The sequence below is a fragment of the Aquarana catesbeiana genome, linkage group LG02 (genome assembly GCF_042186555.1).
Source record: "Aquarana catesbeiana isolate 2022-GZ linkage group LG02, ASM4218655v1, whole genome shotgun sequence".
NCBI lineage: Eukaryota > Metazoa > Chordata > Amphibia > Anura > Ranidae > Aquarana > Aquarana catesbeiana.
In genome coordinates this window covers 34,073,875-34,095,898 of record NC_133325.1, presented here as the reverse complement: position 1 = coordinate 34,095,898, position 22,024 = coordinate 34,073,875, and the positions used below count along the sequence as shown (strand labels likewise).

Genomic DNA, 22,024 nt, shown 5'->3' with positions numbered 1-22,024 from the left:
AGTTACCAGGCATAGAAAAAAAACATGGCAGGGGTTCTAACCTAAATCAGAACACAGCCACACAGGGTCCCTTCCTCAACTAACGTTATGTTGCCATGAGGAAGGGAGTCTGAATGGCTTAAAAATGGTGGCTTACTCGACTGATGTGACATTGCACTAATAAAAAAATGTATATACATTAGTAGACTGGCTTCTATCAATTTATTTGTGGAGACCCACTATGCAACACCTTCTGCCAGTTCCTTCATTTGCTTGAGGGATTTTCCAGCCCTGGGGATTAAATATGACAAAGGCTCACCAACTGCACAACGACGCTTCCAGGCTCATGCTGCAGATCTTTAGAGTATCAGGTACAGTAGTTAATACAGTACATACAGTGCCTTGAAAAAGTATTCACACCCCTTGAAATTTTCCACATTTTGTCATGTTACACCCAAAAACGTAAATGTATTTTATTGGGATTTTATGTGATAGACCAACACAAAGTGGCACATAATTGTGAAGTGAAAGGAAAATGATAAATGGTTTTTACATTTTTTTACAAATAAATATGTGAAAAGTATAGCATGCATTTGTATTCAGTCCCCTTTACTCTGATACCCCTAACCAACTTTACTCTGATACCCTTAGCAATCGAATGGAACCAATTGCCTTAAGAGGTAACCTAATTAGTAAATAGAGTCCACCTGTGTGTAATTTAATCTCAGTATCAATGCAGCTGTTCTGTGAAGCCCTCAGAGGTTTGTTAGTGAACCTTAGTGACCAAACAGCATCATGAAGGCCAAGGAACACAACAGACAGGTCAGGGATAAAGTTGTGGAGAAGTTTAATGTGGGGTTAGGTTATAAAAAAATATCCCAAGCTTTGAACATCTCACGGAACACTGTTGGAAAGAGTATGGCACAACTGCAAACCTACCAAGACATGGCCGTCCACCTAAACTGACAGGCCGGGCAAGGAGAGCATTCATCAGAGAAGAGCCAAGAGGTCCATGGTAACTCTGGAGGAGCTGCAGAGATCCACAGCTCAGGTAAGAGAATCTGTCCACAGGACAACTATTAATCATGCTCTCCACAAATCTGGCCTTTATGGAAGAGTGACAAGAAGAAAGTCATTGTTGAAAGAAAGCTACAAGAAGTCCCGTTTGCAGTTTGTGAGAAGCCATGTGGGGGACACAGCAAACATGTGGAAGAAGGTGCTCTGGTCAGATGAGACCAAAATTTAACTTTTTAGCCTTATGCCGCATACACACGATCGGACTTTACGGCACACTTGGTCCGGCGTACCGGATTTCGTCGGACAATTCGATCGTGTGTGGGCTCCAGCGGACTTTGTTTTCTCAAAAGTTTGACCGACTTAGATTTGAAACGTGTTTCAAATCTATCCGACGGACTCGAGTCCGGTCGAAAAGTCCGCTCGTCTGTATGCTAGTCCAACAGACAAAAACCGACGCTAGGGCAGCTATTGGCTACTGGCTATCAACTTCCCTGTTTTAGTCCAGTCGTACGTCATCACGTAAGAATCCGTCATACTTTGATTGATCGTGTGTAGGCAAGTCAGTCCATTTGGAAAGTCCGTCGTAAAGTCCGTCGAAAAGTCCGCTGGGCAAAGTATGCCGTAAAGTCTGGTCGTGTGTACGCGGCATAAAAGGAAAACGCTATGGGTGGTGGAAAACTAACACTGCACATTACCCTGAACACACCATCCCCACCATGAAACATGGTGGTGGCAACATCATGCTGTGGGGATGCTTTTCTTCAGCAGGGACAGGGAAGCTGGTCAGAGTTGATGGGAAGATGGATGGAGCCAAATACAGGGCAATCTTAGAAGAAAACCTGTTAGAATCTGCAAAAGCCAGAGCTACAATGGAATGGTTTAGATCAAAGCATATTCATGTGTTAGAATGGCCCAGACCTAAATCCAATTGAAAATATGTGGCAAGACTTGAAAATTGCTGTTTACAGACGCTCTCCATCCAATCTGACAGAGCCTGAGCTATTTTGCAAAGAAGAATGGGCAAAAATGTCCCTCTCTAGATGTGCAAAGCTGGTAGAGACATCCCCAAAAAGACTTGCAGCTGTAATTGCAGCAAAAGGCGGTTCTACAAAGTATTGACTCAGGGGGGCGCCATACAAATGTACCCCACACTTTTCACATATTTATTTTTAAAAAATTTGGAAAACCATTTATCATTTTCCTTCCACTTCACAATTATGTGCCACTTTGTGTTGGTCTATCACATAAAATCGCAATAAAATACATTGGGACACCCTCCCAAATCATTGGATTCAAGTGTTCCGATCACCTCCATGGCTACAGGTGTATAAAGTCAAGCACCTAGGCATGCAGACTGCTTCTACAAACATATGTGAAAGAAAGGGTCGCTCTCAGGAGCTCAGTGAATTCAAGTGTGGTACCATGATAGGTTGCCACCTATGCAACAAATCCATCAGTGAAATTTCCTTGCTGCTAAATATTCCAAGGTCAACTGTTATGCCCTGTACACACGGTCGGATTTTCCGACGGAAAATGTGTGATAGGACCTTGTTGTCAGAAAATTCCGACCGTGTGTAGGCTCCATCACACATTTTCCATCGGATTTTCTGACACACAAAGTTTGAGAGCAGGCTATAAAATTTTCCGACAACAAAATCTGTTGTCGGAATTTCCGATGGTGTGTACACAAATCCGACGCACAAAGTGCCACGCATGCTCAGAATAAATAAAGAGATGAAAGCTATTGGCTACTGCCCCGTTTATAGTCCCGACGTACGTGTTTTACGTCACCGCGTACAGAATGATCGGATTTTGCGACAACTTTGTGTGACTGTGTGTATGCAAGACAAGTTTGAGCCAACATCCGTCGGAAAAAATCCATGGATTTTGTTGTCGGAATGTCCGAACAAAGACCGACCGTGTGTACGGGGCATTAGTGGTATTGGAACAAAGTGGAAGCAACTAGGAACAAAAGCAACTTAGCCACGAAGTGGTAGTCCACGTAAAATGACAGAGCGGGGTCAGCACATGTTGAAGCTCACAGTGCGCAGAAGTCACCAACTGTCTGCAGAGTCAATAGCTACAGACCTCCAAACTTTGTGTGGCCTTCAGATTAGCACAATAATAGTGCGTAGAGAGCTTCATGGAATGGGTTTCCATGGCCGAGCAGCTGCATCTAAGCCTTACATCACCAAGTGCAATGCAAAGCGTCAGATGAAGTGGTGTAAAGCATGTTGTAACTGGACCCTAGCAGTAGAGACCCGAGCAGTAGAGACATTTTCTCTGGAGTAACTAATCACTCTTCTCTGTCTGGAAATCTAATGGACTTGTCTGGGTTTGGCGGTTGCCAGGATGGTACTTGCCTGACTGCTTTGTGCCAAGTGTAGAGTTTGGTGGAGGGGGGAATTATGGTGTAAGGTTATTTTTCAGGGGTTGGGCTTGGCCCATTAGTTCCAGTAAAAGGACTTAAGGCGTCAGCATACCAAGACATTTTGGACAATTTCATGCTCCCGACTTTGTGGGAACAGTTTGGGGATTGCCCTTTCCTCTTCCAACATGACTGCGCACCAGTGCACAAAGCAAGGTCCACAAAGACATGGATGAGCGAGTTTGGGGTGGAGGAACTTGACTTGCCTGCACAGAGTACTGACCTCAACCCAATAGAACACCTTTGGGATGAATTAGAGCGGAGACTGCGAGCCAGGCCTTTTCGTCCACATCAGTGCCTGACCTCACAAATGATCTTCTGGAAGAATGGTCAAACTGAAAGGAAATTAATAAATGGTTTTCAACATTTTTTTACACATAAATATGTGAAAAGTGTGGTGTATATTTGTATGGCGCCCCCCTGAGTCAATACTTTGTAGAACCCCCTTTCACTGCAATTACAGCTGCAAGTCTTTTGGGGATGTCTCTACCAGCTTTGTACATCTAGAGAGGGACATTTTTGCCCATTCTTCTTTGCAGAATATCTCAAGCTCTGTCAGATTGTATGGAGAGCGTCTGTGAACAGCAATTTTCAAGTCTTGCCACAGATTCTCAATTAGATTTAGGTCTGGACTGTGACTGGACCATTCTAACACATGAATATGCTTTGATCTAAACCATTCCATCGTAGCTCTGGCTTTATGTTTAGGGTCGTTGTCCTGCTGGAACCTCTGCCCCAGTTTTAAGTCTTTTGCAGTCTCTGCCGCGTACACACGAGCGGACTTTCCGGCATACTTGGTCCGGCGTACCGGAGTCCGTCAGACAATTCAATTGTGTGTGGGCCCCAGCGGACTTTTTTTTCTCAAAAGTTTGATGGACTTAGATTTGAAACATGTTTCAAATCTTTCTGACGGACTCGAGTCCAGTCGAAAAATCCGCTCGTCTGTATGCTAGTCCGACGGACAAAAACCGACGCTAGGGCAGCTATTGGCTACTGGCTATGAACTTCCTTGTTTTAGTCCGGTGTACGTCATCACGTACAAATCCGTCGGACTTTGGTTGATCGTGTGTAGGCAAGTCTGTTCATTTGGAAAGTCTGTCATAAAGTCAGTCGAAAAGTCCGTCGGACAAAGTCTGCCGTAAAGTCCGGTCGTGTGTACGCGGCATAACAGGTTTTCTTCTAAGATTGCCCTGTATTTGGCTTCATCCATCTTCCCATCAACTCTGACCAGCTTCCCTGTCCCTGCTGAAGAAAAGCTTTCCAACAACATGATGCTGCCACCACCATGTTTCACAGTGGAGATGGTGTGTTCAGGGTGATGTCCAGTGTTAATTTTCCGCCACACACAGCGTTTTGCTTTTAGGCTAAAAAGTTAAATTTTGGTCTCATCTGACCAGAGCACCTTCTTCCACATGTTTGCTGTGTCCTCCACATGAATTCTCGCAAACTGCAAATGTGGCTTCTTATGACTTTCTTTTAACAATGTCTTTCTTCTTGTCACTCTTCCATAAAGGTCAGATTTGTGGAGAGCACGACTAATAGTTGTCCTGTGGACAGATTCTTCCACCTGAGCTGTGGATCTCTGCAGCTCCTCCAGAGTTACCATGGACCTCTTGGCTGCTTCTCTGATGAATGCTCTCCTTGCCCGGCCTGTCTGTTTAGGTGGACGGCCATGTCTTGGTAGGTTTGCAGTTGTGCCATACTCTTTCCATTTTCAGATGATGGATTGAACAGTGCTCCATGAGATGTTCAAAGCTTGGGATACTTTTTTATAACCTAACCTATATTTCTTCACAACTTTATCCCTGACCTGTCTGGTGTGTTCCTTGGCCTTCATGATGCTGTTTGTCTCGTAAGGTTCTCTAACAAACCTCTGAGGGCTTCACAGAACAGCTGTAATTATACTGAGATTAAAATTTTCACTTTTTCAAGGCACTGTAGATATTTGCTACTAATAAGTTTCTTTTAGGGATACCTTTAGCAGTTATTATATACTTCCTTATCGTTTCCTGTGGTCCACTGCTTGCTACTGTGTCTGGGTATTGCTGGGGTGTCCGGGGACCTTCCTTTGCGGTTGGTCCTGGGGGTTTCTGGGGGCGCACATAAGTATGGGCAGACTTGGCACATCCTTTTTCTCCCCTCTTGCTATTGCACACACAAAGTATTGGTGATAATATGGATGATGGTAATAATAAAAATTGTATGGTATGATCTTTAATCGTCCTTTTTTTTGTGAAGCATTTTAATAAAGTCTGTTTTCTGATAGCAAAACATGATAAAACCACGAATGACAAGTAGAACTTTGTAACTGCCTGTGATGGATAATTGAAGTTTTGTATGACATCTGGAGTCCACCGCTGAACAAATGTATTAATGTTCAAGTGTCCTCTATCGTCAGCTTTAAAGGTTTGCATATATTTGTATTACATTTTTGCAATAAAAATAGTTTTTATTGTAATTACCTGCATGTGTTTAATGGCACCTTAAAAGACCTTAAAAGTCCCATTCTGCTTTTTTTCTGGTTTGTAACTTTTGACAAAGGTTGTGAATGTTCCGTGGTCTAGCTTTACCCCGAACTTTGCCCAAATCAGCAGAGGGAATAGTGTCCCATCATTGGTATCAGTGGGAGGAATATTGTCCCATCATTGGTATCAGTGGGAGGAATAGTGCCCCAACATTGGTATCAATGGAAGGAATTGTGCCCCATCATTGGAGGAATAGTGCACCATCATTGGTATCAATAATGAGGAATAGTGCCCCAACATTAAAATCAATTGGAGGAATAGTGCCCCATCATTGGAGGAATAGTACCCCATCATTGGTATCAATTGGAGGAATTGTGCCACATCATTGGTATCAGCATTGGAGGAATAGTGCCCCAACATTGGTATCAACGGGATGAATAGTGTCTCATCATTGGTATCAGTGGGAGGAATGGTACCCTATCATTGGTGTCAATAAGATGAATAGTGCCCCATCAATAGCATCAATTGGAAGAATAGTGCCCCATCATTGATATCAGTGGGAAGAATAGTACCCCATGACTGGTGTCGGTGGAAGGAATAGTTCTCCATTGTTGGTGTCAGTGAGAGTAATCTTGCCCCATAATTGGTGTCAGTGGAAGGAATAGTGCCCCATAATTGGTGTGAGTGGAAGGAATAGTGCCCCATAATTGGTGTCAGTGGAAGGAATAGTGCCCATCATTGGTGTCAGTGGAAGGAATAGTGCCCCATTGTTGGTGTCAGTGGGAGGAATAGTGCCCCATCATTGGTGTTAGCAGAAGGATAAATACCCCATTGTTGCTGTCAGTGGGAGGAATAGTGTCCGACCATGAGTTACAGTGGGAGGAATAGTGCCCCATCTTTGGTATCAATGGGAGGAATAGTGCCCCTTTGTTGGTGTTATTGAGAATTGTAGTGTTCTATCATTTATATCAGTGGGAGGAATTTTGCCCCATTGTTGGTCTCAGTGGAAAGAATGGCGCCTCATTGTTGGTGTCAGTGGGACAAAGGCAAGCAAAGGTCCGCAGATTGGAGAGAACTTCCCTATACTATCCATTCTTCCTCTCATTTCAGGGTGCTAGGTGTAATCCTGGACTCCGACCTCTCCCATCAGCCCCACATTCAATCACTGCCCAATTCTGCCACCTTCACCTAATATTTCTAAAATTTGCAGCTTTTTAAGCAATGCCACTATCAACATATTAAATTACTCCCTTATTATCTCACCCCTCGACTACTACAACTCCCTCTTCATTTGCCTACCTTTACACAGACTATCCCAAACTCAGCCTATAATGAATGCTGGTGCTAGACACCTCCACTTTACCAAATAAGAATCAAATTATTAACAACTTACAACATCTCTAAATATCACCCAAACTATTCTTTCCACTCCCCCTTGCCCTCCTCCAGAACTTCCCGGAGCCTCTTGGAACTCCTTACCTCAATCTGTCTGGCGATCTCTTACTCTGCCTTTCGGCAACCCCTGAAAACCCATCTCTTCAGACAAGCCTATCTTCCCTCCAGTTAACAACTGAATTTTGCTTTCTTGAACACATCCACACAGTTATTACCTTTTGCATCACTTGTCCTTCCCTTTAGATCAACCATTCTCAACCAGGGTTCCATGAAACCCTAGGGTTCTTCCAGAGGTTGTTAGGGGTTCCCTGAGCTGTAGATGATTGACCTCCCATTGATGGTACCTTCCATAGATCCATGTCCATCACCACCTAGCCAGTAGTATGACATGATGATCTTTAAACCTTTCTTCTAACCACAAATGTAAGGGGTGGGGGGCATTCTTCCCACTGACCACCAATGTAAGAGGCCTTTTCATAGAGACCTTCAATAGACCTTACCTTACCAGGGGTTCCCTAAGACATGAAAATAATTTCAAGGGTTTCTCTGGGGTAAAAAGTTTGAGAAAGCCTGCTTTTTTAGATTGTGAGCTCTCGGAGACAGATCCCGCTTGTCTTGATTTGTGTTGTAACTGTACTGTCTCCCTTTATATTGTAAAACGCTGTTCAAACTGTTGCCGCTATATAAATCCCATATGATAATATGATGTAAAAAATTATAAATGGTTACAGTTTATTAGTGGAAGGTTCTCAAGAATACTTACTACAATTCCAAACATAGCTGAGATACCCTGTTTCCCCGAAAATAAGACCTAGTGTGGTTGTCGGTGATGGTTGCAATATAAGCCCTACCCCCCAAATAATCCCTACCCTGTTTCCCCCGAAAATTAGCCCTACCCTGAAAATAAGACCTACAAGGACTTTAACTAGGGCTTCTTTGAGGGGGTAGGGGTTATATTGCAGCCACCACCGACAATCACGCTAGGTCTTATTTTCGGGGAAACAGGGTAGCTGGTCTTTTACTGTATATCAGCTTATTTTTTACCTACCCTGTTCTCTTGTTGTATCACATACCTATGTAAGGGTGTCACACCTTTGACCAATAGGTTCTAAGATGTGCCTCAGGTTGACCTGATAAGGTTACTACCTCACTGCAACATACTTACTTCTCTCTGCTAGAGTGTGAGAGCCCCCGGGTTACCCATCCCTACTTGCAGGTCACCTCTTCATCCCCAAAGTATAATGTGCCCTACCATGTGCACTCCCTCACTCCCATTTACTTCCCCACCCCTACTTGCAGGTCATCTCCTGATCCCCAGAGTATAATGCACCCTGCCCTATACACTCCCTCACTCCCATTTACTTTCCCATCCCAACATGCAGGTCACCTCCTCATCCCCAAAGTATAATGCGCCCTACCCTGTGCACTCCCTCACTCCCATTTACTTCCCCATCCCTACTTGCAGGTCACCTCCTCATCCCCAAAGTATAATGCACCCTGCCCTGTGCACCCCCCCCCCCCCCCACTCACATTTACGTCCCCATCCCCAATTGCAACCTGGCATTACAGCAAATAGAGTTTACCATTTTTTTTTTCTATTTTAACCACTTTTTGCGATTCGGCACTGCGTCGCTTTAGCTGACAATTGCGCGGTCGTGCAACGTTGTACCCAAACAAGATTGACGTCCTTTTTTCCCCACAAATAGAGCTTTCTTTTGGTGGTATTTGATCGCCTCTGCGGTTTTTATTTTTTGCGCTATAAACAAAAAAATAGCATCAATTTTGAAAAAACGCATAATTTTTTACTTTTTGCTATAATAAATATCCCCCAAAAATATATAAAAAAACGATTTTTTTCCTCAGTATAGGCCAATATGTATTCTTCTACATATTTTTGGTAAAAAAAAATCGCGAATAAGCTTATATTGATTGGCTTGCGCAAAAGTTATAGCTTCTACAAAATAGGGGATAGATTTATAGCATTTTTATTTTTATTTTTCTTTCACTAGTAATGGCGGCGATTTGCGATTTTTATCGTGACTGTGTTATGGCGGACACATCGGACTATTTTGACACATTTTTGGAACCATTGGCATTAATACAGCGATCAGTGCGATTAAAAATGCATTTATTACTGTAAAAATGTCACTGGCAGTGAAGAGGTTAACTGTGTTCCCTGGGAGGTGATTCTAACTGAAGGGAGAGGGACTAACTAGAGGAAGTGACAGATCGTGGTTCCTAGGTAATAGGAACACACGATCTGTCACTCCTGTCTGAACAGAACAGGGAAGTGTGTGTTTACACACACTCGTCCCATTTCTGTGTCTCCTGGTCAGGACTGCTCGTGGCCGGTGGTCATCGCGTCCGTCGGCCACGAGCATTGGCACCCCAGTTGTGCAGTGCACGAGCGCCTGCTATCCGGACCCCGCGTGCCAACGTACAGTTACGTGGCTTCGCGCAGGGGAGCCAACCCACCGCAGTAAAACTGCGGTGGCTGGTCCAGAAGCGGTTAAAGTTGCACTTCTGTTTGTTTGTTAAAAAGCAATATTTTTGTTTGTTTATGAAGTTTGCATTTTTTTTAAGAAGTTATATATCACAACAGCTAAATCTGTGTTTGCATGTTCAAACCTTAAGGCCTCTTGCACACTGGAGCTTGAAAAAGCTCAGCACAGCTTTTCATTTTACTGAGCTAAAGTACAGCCCATTCATTGTAATGTGCCTATGCACACAGGCGCCGCGCATTCTTCAGTAAAAAAAAATAAAAAAATAGAAAAATTAGCTTTTTTGGTCAGTAATTTATGCATCATCTGCACAAATGCATGTGAATGTCCATTTACATATTGTGCAGAATGAGAAAGCGAGAATATTGCGCATTTTTGCGCTAATGTGCGAGTGTGCGCAAACACATTTACGCGAAAATGCACGTAAATACCTGAGAAAACATATAAAAAGAAAACTTCTGAAAAAAGTAGATGCTCAATCATCATGTATCATGTGTAAGAGGCCTAATACTGTACCATAAATAATAACATACTAGATTTTTACTCCAGGAGCATGTAAAGAGTTTGGAAATGGTGAAGAAATGCTTAAATAATGCATTACAATTTAACTAAACACCTTAGATTTTTTTTTTAAATCAGATCTTAGTTACATAGTTACATAATAGGTGAGGTTGAAAAAAAAAACAAGTCCATCAAGTCCAACCTATGTGTGTGATTATATGTCAGTATTACATTGTATATCCCTGTATGTTGTGGTCGTTCAGGTGCTTATCTAATCTTATCTTTTTGAAACTATCGATGCCTCCCGCTGAAACCACTGCCTGTGGAAGGGAATTCCACATCCTTGCCGCTCTTACAGTAAAGAACCCTCTACGTAGTTTAAGGTTAAACCTCTTTTCTTCTAATTTTAATGAGTGGCCACGTGTCTTGTTAAACTCTCTTCCACGAAAAAGTTTTATGCCTTTTGTGGGGTCACCAGTACGGTATTTATAAATTAAAATCATATCCCCTCTCAAGCGTCTCTTCTCCAGAGAGAATAAGTTCAGTGCTCGCAACCTTTCGTCATAACTAAGATCCTCCAGACCCTTTATTAGCTTTGTTGCCCTTCTTTGTACTCGCTTCATTTCCAGAGTCTTGTAGAGCGGGAGAATTATAGTTTTATCACTGCAGTTGATCCCCTTTTTAATGCATGCCAATATTCTGTTTGCTTTGTTGGCAGCAGCTTGGCATTGCATGCCATTGCTGAGCCTATCATCCACTAGGACCCCCAGGTCCTTTTCCATCCTAGATTCCCCCAGAGGTTCTCCCCCCAGTGTATAGATTGCATTCATATTTTTGCCAACCAAATGCATTCTTTTACATTTTTCTACATGAAACCTCATTTGCCATGTAGTTGCCCACCCCATTAATTTGTTCAGATCTACTTGCAAGGTTTCCACATCCTGCGGAGAAGTTAGTGCCCTGCTTAGCTTAGTATCGTCTGCAAATACAGAGATTGAACTGTTTATCCCATCCTCCAGGTCGTTTATGAACAAATTAAATATGATTGGTCCCAGCACAGAACCCTGGGGGACCTCACTTTCCACCCCTGACCATTCCGAGTACTCCTCATTTATCACCACCCTCTGAACTCGCCCTTGTAGCCAGTTTTCAATCCATGTACTCACCCTATGGTCCATGCCAACGGACCTTATTTTGTACAGTAAACGTTTATGGGGAACTGTGTCAAACGCTTTTGCAAAATCCAGATACACCACGTCTACGGGCCTTCCTTTATCTAGATGGCAACTCACCTCCTCATAGAAAGGTTAATAGATTGGTTTGGCAAGAACGATTCTTCATGAATCCATGCTGATTACTGCTAATGATACAGTTTTCATTAATAAAATCTTGTATATAGTCCCTTATCATCCCCTCCAAGAGCTTGCATACTACTGATGTTAGGCTAACTGGTCTGTAATTCCCGGGGATGTATTTTGGCCCTTTTTTAAATATTGGTGCTACATTTGCTTCTCTCCAATCAGCTGGTACCATTCCAGTCGGTAGACTGTCAGTAAAAATTAGGAACAATGGTCTGCCAATTACTTGGCTGAGTTCCCTAAGTACCCTCGGGTGAAAGCCATCTGGTCCCGGTGATTTATTAATGTTAAGTTTCCAAGTCTATTTCTAATTCTGTCCTCTGTTAGCCATGAGGTTGCTTCCTGTGATGTGTCAGGAAGATAAGCACTGCAGTTTTAGTTACTGAAGCCCCCCAATTCCCTCGTGAAGACTGAGGAGAAGAAAAAATTCAATACCTTCGCCATCGCCCCATCCTTTGCAACCTTGATGTCCTTCCTCATTCTTTATGGGGACAATATGGTCCGTCCTCCCTTTTTTACTGTTTTTTTGCTCTCCTCCGCTATGTGTCTTTCGTGTTCTATCTTAGCCACCCTAATTGCACCCTTACGTTTCTTATTGCATTCTTTGTAAAGTCTGAAGGCCTTCTCCTTTGCTTTTATATGCATTTTTACATTAGAGTTAAGCCATCCAGGACTTTTGCTCGCTCTTTTAAATTTATTTCTCAATGGGATGCATTGGCTAATGCCCTTATTTAATATGCTCTTAAAGCAAACCCATCTCTCCTCCGTGTTCTTCATTCCTAAGATTTTATCCCAATTTATATCTTCTAGCAAGGTTCGTAGTTTAGGGAAGTTGGCTCTTTTGAAATTCAGTGTCTTTGTATTCCCCCTATGTTTCCTATTTGTGTGATTTTATACTGAAGCCAATTGACCTGTGATCAATGTTTCCTAAATTGCCCCATATTTCCACATCCGCGATCAGGTCTGTATTGTTGGTAATCAGTAGATCTAGTAAAGCTTTGTTTCTAGTTGGTGCATTTACCATCTGACCCATGAAATTGTCCTGCAAGACATTTAGGAACTGGCGAGCCTTAGAAGAATACGTGGTTCCCTCCGCCCAGTCTATGTCTGGATAATTAAAATCCCCCATTATGATAACACTTCCCATCCTTGCTGCTAATCCAAATTGTGATAGGAGATCCGTCTCCCCCTCCTCTCTCAGGTTAGGGGGCCTATAAAATACTCCCAGTATTATTTTCCCCTTAGCTTCATCCCTTTGAAGCTCTATCCATAAGGATTCCACCGCCTCCCTAGCTCCCTTATTTATGTCATCTCTCACATTCGTACGTTATTCTTGATATATAGGCATACCCCTCCCCCTTTTTTACCCTCTCTATCCCTGCGATAAAAGGAATACCCTTGAATGGTTTCCACTCAATCATTAGAGCTGTTTAACCAGGTCTCTGAAATTCCCACAAAATCCAAATCCTCCCCATACAAGAGTATCTCTAGTTCACCCATCTTGTCCGCCAGGCTCCTGGCATTGGTGAACATACCACGTAGTTTAGACCAGTCTCTTACCGTCCTCCTATTGGGTGTTCCGAGATTGCAAGTAGGACTTGTTACTATACTTACATTGGGTTTATGTGCTTTAGTCAACCTACCATTAATGCCCACAATACTACCCTCTGGAATATGTTCCGCGCTCACTATCTCTACCTTTGGACCCTCCCCCCCATCGCCTAGTTTAAAAACCCCTCTAACTTTATGACCATCTTCACTCCCAGCAGATCTGCACCCTCTTCTCAGGGCTGACAGTTGCTTCCCCAGATTTGGAACCTGGACTTCCAGGGAAACAATGTGCTTACATTTTGCACAGCAGTATTCGCCCTCAATCAGATGATCAAGGAACGCATACATGCCGCAAGATGTACACCGAGTCGCATCTCCACACCCGCCGGGTCGTACCTACTAATTTAATGAGGATTGGGGATTATACCCTGTCCAAAATTACCTAACAACTAGCTTCCTAAAAAAAATACTCAACAATACAACACACGGGAACTCAAGAAGACAATACACAGGTACTCGCAGTCCACGTGCACTCACAGGCCATGCGCACTCACAGTCCATGTGCACTCGCAGACCACGTACACTCGCAGTCCACGTGCACTCGCAGACCACATGCACTTGCAGACCACATGCATTTGCAGACCACATGCACTCGCAGACCACATGCACTCTTCTTTTATTAATTTTATATTCAAACAATACAAATCACATACACATTCCATGTACATACTAATAAACACTATATCATATGTTCCAAACTTTTCACAAACCAAGGAGAAAAAAAGGAGAAAAAAATAAATAAACAACCCCCCCCCCCCCAAAAAAAGGAAAAAAGGTTACCCCCTTAGGTTAACCAATTAGATTTTAATTGACTAAGTAAAAATTGAAATAGATTTTCGTCATAGTTTTCATCAATTGACGTAATTCTAATTTTTTTTTCGCGTAGTTTTCGTCACTAAAAACATGCAGCTGGCAAAAACTATGATGAAAATATTTTCATTGACAAAATTTACTCTGCCTGCTTTAGTTATTCTGGTTAACCACAAGCACTTGTAGTATGGACAACTGTCTAGTTTTATTCCTTTTTTGTTGTACCTTTTTTTCCAGAACAGTTTTAGAGCACAACCCCCTCTGTGCCCCTGACTACTCTACTGTATATTTTGCTGTGGCTGCGAAGCAGAGCTTCATAGCAATGGCATCTATACACCCCCATTCGCTGCCTTTGCAGTCTGAGGAGGATGGGGACTGGTAAAAAATCTCAACTATATGTTCCCCCCCCCCCCCCCCCAACAAGTCAAAACAAGTCCTTAATCAGTCTACCCTCTAACTAGAACCATGCCTGCATTATAACATAAACTACTATAGACCAGAAGGGCATTTCCTTATTCCTTTATCAGGTTGATGGTCAAGTCGGTCAATGTCTCCTTGGATGTTCATACCTTGCCAACTCCATGTATTCACCGAGTTTTTCTATAACAAAAGTGAGGTATGTGGGAATCTACTATAAGGCTTGCTAAAATTCACTTTTTACATCTGACTTTTCCTTGAGCACTGAGCTTCTACAGAAATAGTTTTATCTATTTTGCACAATGGGTGATTAAATTAAGATGATTTTTTTTTAATTTTAGCAGATAGTAAGATCATCTCCAACGTCCACACAACTTTTGTGCTCCTGGGGCTGGTAGAGATGGAGATGCAAAAATATCTCTACTTTTCATTTTCTACAGTGGTCTATCTATTTACTAGCATTATTGTGCTGGTGGTGTTGAAGGAGAGGAGCCTCCATGAACCCATGTACAATCTCATAGCCAGCCTGGTCTTCAACAAGATTTTTGGACGCTCCTCTTTTTTTCCAAAACAGATTGTTGACTTGATCACCTCCTCAAAAACTATTTCTCATAGCAAGTGTCTGATCCAAACTCTTTGTGATACCCTTTTTGCAATTTTGAGATGAGGACTTTTACCATTATGGTCTACAACTGTTATTTGGCAATATGTCAACCTCTGCAGTATGCCACCTTGATGACCAATGACAAGTTTCTGAGGATCACTGCCACATGTTGGGTCACATCCTTCATGATTGTTCATTTAACTATTCTTATGGTGTGGCGTCTTCCTCTTTGCAGGAATAAAATAAACAGTATTTTTTGTGACAACATGTCTTTCATTGTCCTGTCTTGCCTGGATGCTTTAGTAAATATAATTTATGGAGCTGCTGTAACCTCTGCTTTCTTTACCATTACTATTTTGGTTACTGTTATCTTCTACTTCAGGATATTTCTTATCTGCTTTCGAATCTCCAAAGAGTCCTGTCAGAAAGAGAGGCCCGTAGTACACCCCAAAAGCAATAAACAAAGGGCCGGCATGACAGGGGTTAATGGGGCTTGAGACTGGGAGTAATGGTAAGAGGGGAGGGAAGTACATGGTTAGGTTTTTGTTAGGGTGTTTCTAAATGGTTTAGGAGATATGGGTGGAGCACTGGGGGGAATTGAGCTGGAGAGGAAAAGGGAGTGGTTATTCAGTTGCAGGGGAAATGCTGGAGAATCAGCTTCCCACTCTCCCTCCCTACAATTTTGGGGGAATTTGTCATGTTGTGGCGGGGTGCAAGGTCCTTTTAGGTCATATGGGCACTTAAAATGTATGGTGTAGGGACCCGTCTGAGGTACTGCTCCCAGTTGGTAGGGACCCGTATGAGGTACGGCTCCCAGTTGGTAGGGACCCGTATGAGGTACGGCTCCAAGTTGGTAGGGACCATATGAGGTACGGCTCCCAGTTGGTAGGGACCCGTATGAGGTACGGCTCCCAGTTGGTAGGGACCCATATGAGGTATGGCTTCCAGTTGGTAGGGACCCGTCTGAGGTACGACTCCCAGTTGGTATGGGTACCTGCTAGTTGTCTCCCAGTAGGGGATTTCGCGACTGGAGGCCTGATAAGACTAGCAGGTATGGTTATGACTTTGGGCTACGTTATCTTTAATAAAGATATATGTTATGTTTTGTAAGGTTATTGACATGTTAATTATTGGTATTTATATTTGGTTAATAAAACGGCTGCTATGGCCAATTTACTCCAGTTATGTGTGGTGTGGTCATTAAAACAAGCCATGGGTAATACCATAGTCAAGCCATCCACACCTTGGTGAGGCATCTACTCAACTTTTCCATATTTTTAATGGGTGTTTTCCTTGTCATTTTAAGGTACAGACGAGAGGCAGTAAACCTCCCTCTTATGGTCCATGTTCTCCTCTCCGTGACTCCCCTCGTGTTCCCACCACTCCTTAACCCTCTGATATATGGAATTTGGACACATGTCCTGAAAATAAACATTGTGCAGTATTTGCAGAAACTGCGTGAGGGGCCAAAATGGACAAACTTTCAGATCAAATTATCTGCCAAACTTTTCAAAAGCATTAAACATAAAGAAGTACAGTACACTGAAAGGACGCACAGGATAATTATATGGTCACATTTTAATTCTAGTAATTTGTAAAAAAACAAAAGTGATAAACATAACTATTAAGTGTTGTGCTGCAATGAGTTGGTAAAGGGAAACTATAAGGGTTCATTTAGATGTGGGCATTAAAAACACACAGTTGAGATGTTTGTAGCCCCCCTCAGCCACCCCCACCTAAGGCAGTGAAGAGGGATGTTTGCATTCCATGCAGTCCGTATTCCTATCGCACACATTCCTAGAATGAGCTGTTAAGTTACCGGGTGCTGTAGCAACTGCCAGCTGGATACTGGAACATGCCAGATAGTGTAAATATTTGCCAACACACCAGGGATCTTCAATTTCATCCAAATGTTTTTTTTATTAACCACTTGCTTACTGGGCACTTAAACCCCCTTCCTGCCCAGACCAATTTTAAGCTTTCAGCGCTGTCACTCTTAGAATGACAATTGCGCGGTCATACAACACTGTACCCAAATGATACTTTTATCATTTTTTTCACAAAAATAGGGATTTTTTTTGGTGGTATTTAATTGTTGCTGGTTTTTTTATTTTTTGCCAAATATAACGAAATAAAATTTTGAAAACAGGTAATTTTTCTCCTTTACCAATGTGCGCTGATAAGGCTGCACTGATGGGCACTGATAGGCGACATTGATTGGCACTGATAAGACGGCACTAATGGGCACTGATAGCAAGGAGCATTGATAGTTTCAAAAAACTATTAGATAAGCACCTGACCGACCACAACATATAGGGATATACAATGTAATACCGACACATAATCACACATAGGTTGGACTTGATGGACTTGTGTCTTTTTTCAACCTCACCTACTATGTAACTATGTACAGAAAGCTGACTTATATTTTTGTCCATTTTTTAAACAGACACACAAGATCCAGGTATGTTTCTATAGGAAGACTAGGTAAATAATTGTAGCTAAAAAAAGGTGAGGCTTAAGGGTAAAGCAGACATAAGACACAGGGGGCCATGATGCCATTGGTTGGCACATGACTACTAGAAAAGAGATTTTTATTTCTGTTTTGAATGGTATTTCTGAATGTATTGTATCAGGAAACTACAGTAAAAGTGAGTTTTCCTAGAAGTGGGAATAAGTCATTTGTTTTACTCGTCACAGTCTGTATCCCCCGGGGAGTATCTTCTCCAAGGATTCCATTAGCATTTATACAAAGCAGTAAACATAGCAAGTATATAAAAGCAGAAATTGAGTATAGCTCTTAATTTCATCTCCTGAGATCCTGGCATTTAAGGTATGGTGCTCATGGCAATTGTACAGTGTGTTATACTGCCTGGTAGGAACTCAACTAACCTATAATAGGCAGAGGAAGGTTATGTTAGGTGGTTTTCACATAGGCAACCTAGACAGACAGTTTTTATTTCAATAATTTATATAGTACATGGAAACCATCATATTGGTACCTGCCCCTGGCCAACTTTATACTCTAATTTAAAAAAAACTTAGTGTGGACAGTCATTGCTGCACCCCTTTTGAAAAATGCTAGCTTTCTTACCCAGAAGTTGTATATACATCTAGAGCTCTGCCTATGTTGGCTACGTACTTGTTCCAGATCAGTATGATGGTCAGGCAAGGAGGTCAGTTCAACCTACCCAAAGTACAGGCGTCCCAAAAAGTGTATGTAAAGACAAAGCTTTTATTTTTTTAGCTTTGAATAGATTGGGAAAGAGATGGACTCTCTGTCAAGTTTTTGCTTGTTTGGAGAGGAAAGAGTCTCACATGGTTTTTAATATGCAGATATTTGTATTGTTAAAAGTTATGTTCAACAAGAAGTCAGTGTGTTCTCAGTGTTCATAGGGTTCCAGTTCATCAGGGCTATAAAAAGATAACACAAAGAATAGATTAGGTATACCCGGTACTTGCTTGCTTGGTCAGTATTTTAAAGAAGAATTTCAGGTAGGGATATTCTTTACATAGTTACAGTACATTTGTCAGCATGTCATAGACTCTGACTCTCCATAGTGCAACTGCAAGCTAGTGGCAGATAACACAGAGAACCAAGGCAGCCATCCGATATTTTGGGGCCCTTTACACAGCTTTAGGCCTGGGCCCCCCCAGGCCTGACCACCAAAATTCCTGAGGGCCATTCCACTGAACCCGCCCGTTGGCCATCACATCGAGTCCTTAATTGCACCAACTTTTATTTTGACACTCTTAAAACCTGATATATCCTCCATTCCATGTCCTCTTACTCCAGTCCCATCTACTCCTCCTCCAGTGCCATCTCCTTCAAACCCATCTCTTCCATCCCACGTCCTCCTCTTCCTCCAGTACCATCTCCCCCATCCCATGTCCTCCTCTTCTAGTCTCATTTCCCCCATCCCATGTCCTCCTCTTCCTCCATCCAATGTCCTCTTCCTCCTCCAGTCCCATATTTTCCATTCCATGTCCTCCTCCTCCTCCAGTCCTATCTCCTCCAGTCCCATGTCCTCCTCTTCCAGTCTTATCTCCCCCATCCCATGTCCTCCTCCGTCCCATGTCCTCTTCCTCCTGCAGTCCCATCTCCTCCATCCCATGTCCTCCTCCTCCTCCTCCTCCAGTCCCATCTCCTCCATCCCATGTCCTTCTCTTCCTCCAAGTCCCATCTCCCCCACCCCATGTCCTCCTCTTCCAGTCTCATCTCCCCCATCCCATGTCCTCCTCCTCCTCCATCCCATGTCCTCCTCCTCCTCCATCCCATGTCCTCCTCTTCTAGTTTCATCTCCCCCATACCATGTTCTCCTCCTCCTCCATCCCTTGTCCTCTTCCTCCTCCAGTCCCATCTTTTCCATCCCATGTCCTCCTCCTCCTCCAGTCCCATCTCCTCTTCCTCCTCCAGTCCCATCTCTTCCATCCCATGTCCTCCTCCTCCTCCAGTCCCATCTCCTCCATCCCATGTCCACTTCCACCTCCAGTCTAGAGAGAGAGAGAGAGAGAGAGAGAACAAGGGAGAGAGCGAGAGAACTTCTCTCACAGCACAGGTGGCTGGCGTGTGGGCGGGGTTGGGAGGACACAAATGGGAGGCAGAGCATCTGATTGGACAAACAGCGGAGTGAGGGAGAGACTAGGAGGACAGTAGAGACATGGTGACAGGATGGGAGCCGGAGCGGATACAGCCCAACTCCTGTGCAAGCTACTTTTCTGTCTCTTTGCTTCTATGCTAGGCTGCCAGTGGCTGTGGAGGGCTGGAGCTAGAGGGGTATAGCCGAGTTGGCCATGGTGCCTTGGGGAGAAAACAGTCCTGCAGCTACACACACAGACTTCGCCTCCTGCTCCTCCTCCGGGTCTTGTTTATCTGTGCGGCTTTTTAGTGGGCATCAGAGCAGTCCCCTAATCCAGTTCACCCGTACCCTCAGGATGCCCAGGCCCCTCAGGATGCTCGGACCCCCTACATGTATATGGGCCATCCCCCGCTGATGGTGGCATTTCTCCCTAAGTAGTACCTCGGAGGGGACAGTGAAGCCAATTGGTTGAGCCGTGTTTGTTTTCACTGACCCTCAACCGCTCCCCCTTTAGCTAGAAAGGCAGTGCCCAGGGATGAACACATGTTGCAGGCATGGTGCTTTGATTTGCAGACTCAACAGGAAATATACCCCCTGTCGCATTCAGAACTACTGCCTGCCAAACATAACCCATTCAAGTGAATGGGGTTGTGCTGCAACTCCCCATGATTAAGCTCTGAGGGGCAAAGTAAAATGCATTGGGGGTGTGGCCTGGCGGGAGCCCAGGCTGAGGTTGCCCCATGCCATTACAAGTGGGTTTGCTTTGATGTGCAGCTTAAGTATTAGTCATACTTCTACACATTGACGTTTGGAGCCAGGGTGGGCTCCCTCTCCCTCCCCAGCCAGCACTCCCTCCCCAGCCAGCACTCCCTCCCCAGCCAGCAGTCACAGCAGTGAACCAGGAACCATCACACTTTCCTAGCCTGAGCAGCTTGCACACTAGGTTTTTGGTCGCTGTGCTGCAACCGCCATTCAACCATGTGCATTTGGGGGTCAAAACAGGCGGCTAGGAGGCGATAGAACGCCTTCTCACTACCTGTCAAATGCTCTATGAAGTGCGGCCAGAATGTGGAAACTTTATTTATCAATTCCTTTAAATGACTGTAGAACCTTTGGCACTGACTGAGCAGGGACAAAGGTTATGCACTGCATTATAGGTTGTTATATTTAAAATGATTAAAGGGACTGTAAAAGAGTTTTCTGTTTTTTATTTTATGTACCATTGTAGAGCTAACAAATAGAATTTTTGAAAATATTTTTCTTATTTGTTAAATTTGAAAAATTATATATGATGTTTTTGTATTTTTAATTCCAGAGAGCAGACAGAGCTCTGGGCCACTTTTCACTCCAGGGTACGTTTTTCTGCTTGATTATAGAGTTCTATTTAAGCATTTGCTACATTGTCCATTACTAAAAAAACAAAAAGTTTTGCCTTTAAATCAGCTTTTTTTGATCTTTTTAACATGTAGGTTCCCTTGAAACCATTTTTAGGTCTCAGGGAACTCCCGTCCAAAAATTATTATATCTACAGCAACACAATAGATTAAACTGGTGGTAAATGGGTAGATTGCCCCTTACATTGGTGATCAGTGGGAAGAATATTCCTTGCATTGGTGAATAGTGGGAAGAATGCTCTTTACATTGGTGATCAGTGGGAAGAATGCTCCTTACATTGGAGGTCAGTGGGAAGAATGCTCCTTACATTGGTGATCAGTGGGAAGAATGCTCCTTACATTAGTGGTCAGTGGAAAGAATGCTCCTTACATTGGTGATCAGTGGGAAGAATGCTTCTTACATTCGCGGTCAGTTGGAAGAATGCTCCTTACATTGGTGGTCAGTGGAAAGAATGTACCTTACATTGGTGATCAGTGGGAAGAATGCTCCTTACATTGGTGATCAGTGGGAAGAATGCTCCTTACATTGGTGGTCAGTGGGAAGAATGCTCCTTACATTGGTGGTCAGTGGGAAGACTGTTCCTTACATTGATGATCAGTAGGGGGGAATGCTCCTTACATTGGTGGTCAGTGAGAAGAATGCTCCTTACATTGGTGATCAGTAGGAAGAATGTTCCTTACATTGGTGATCAGTGGGAAGAATGTACCTTACATTGGTGATCAGTTGAAGAATGCTCCTTACATTCGTGGTCAGTGGGAAGAATGCTCATTACATTGGTGATCAGTGGGAAGAATGCTCCTTACATTGGTGATCAGTGAGAAGAATGCTCCTTACATTGGTGGTCAGTGGGAAGGATGTTCCTTACATTGGTGATCAGTGGGAAGAATGCCCCCCACATTGGTGATCAGTGGGAACAATGCCCCTTACATCAGTGGTCAGTAGAAAGAATGCTCCCCTTACAGA

The 22,024-nt window shown here is 43.3% G+C and overlaps 1 pseudogene; it reads left to right on the top strand.

The window, feature by feature from the left end:
• The first annotated feature begins 283 nt into the window (after positions 1–283).
• On the top strand, positions 284–17,828 carry LOC141126489 (olfactory receptor 6N2-like; annotated as a pseudogene).
• The last annotated feature ends 4,196 nt before the right edge of the window (positions 17,829–22,024 follow it).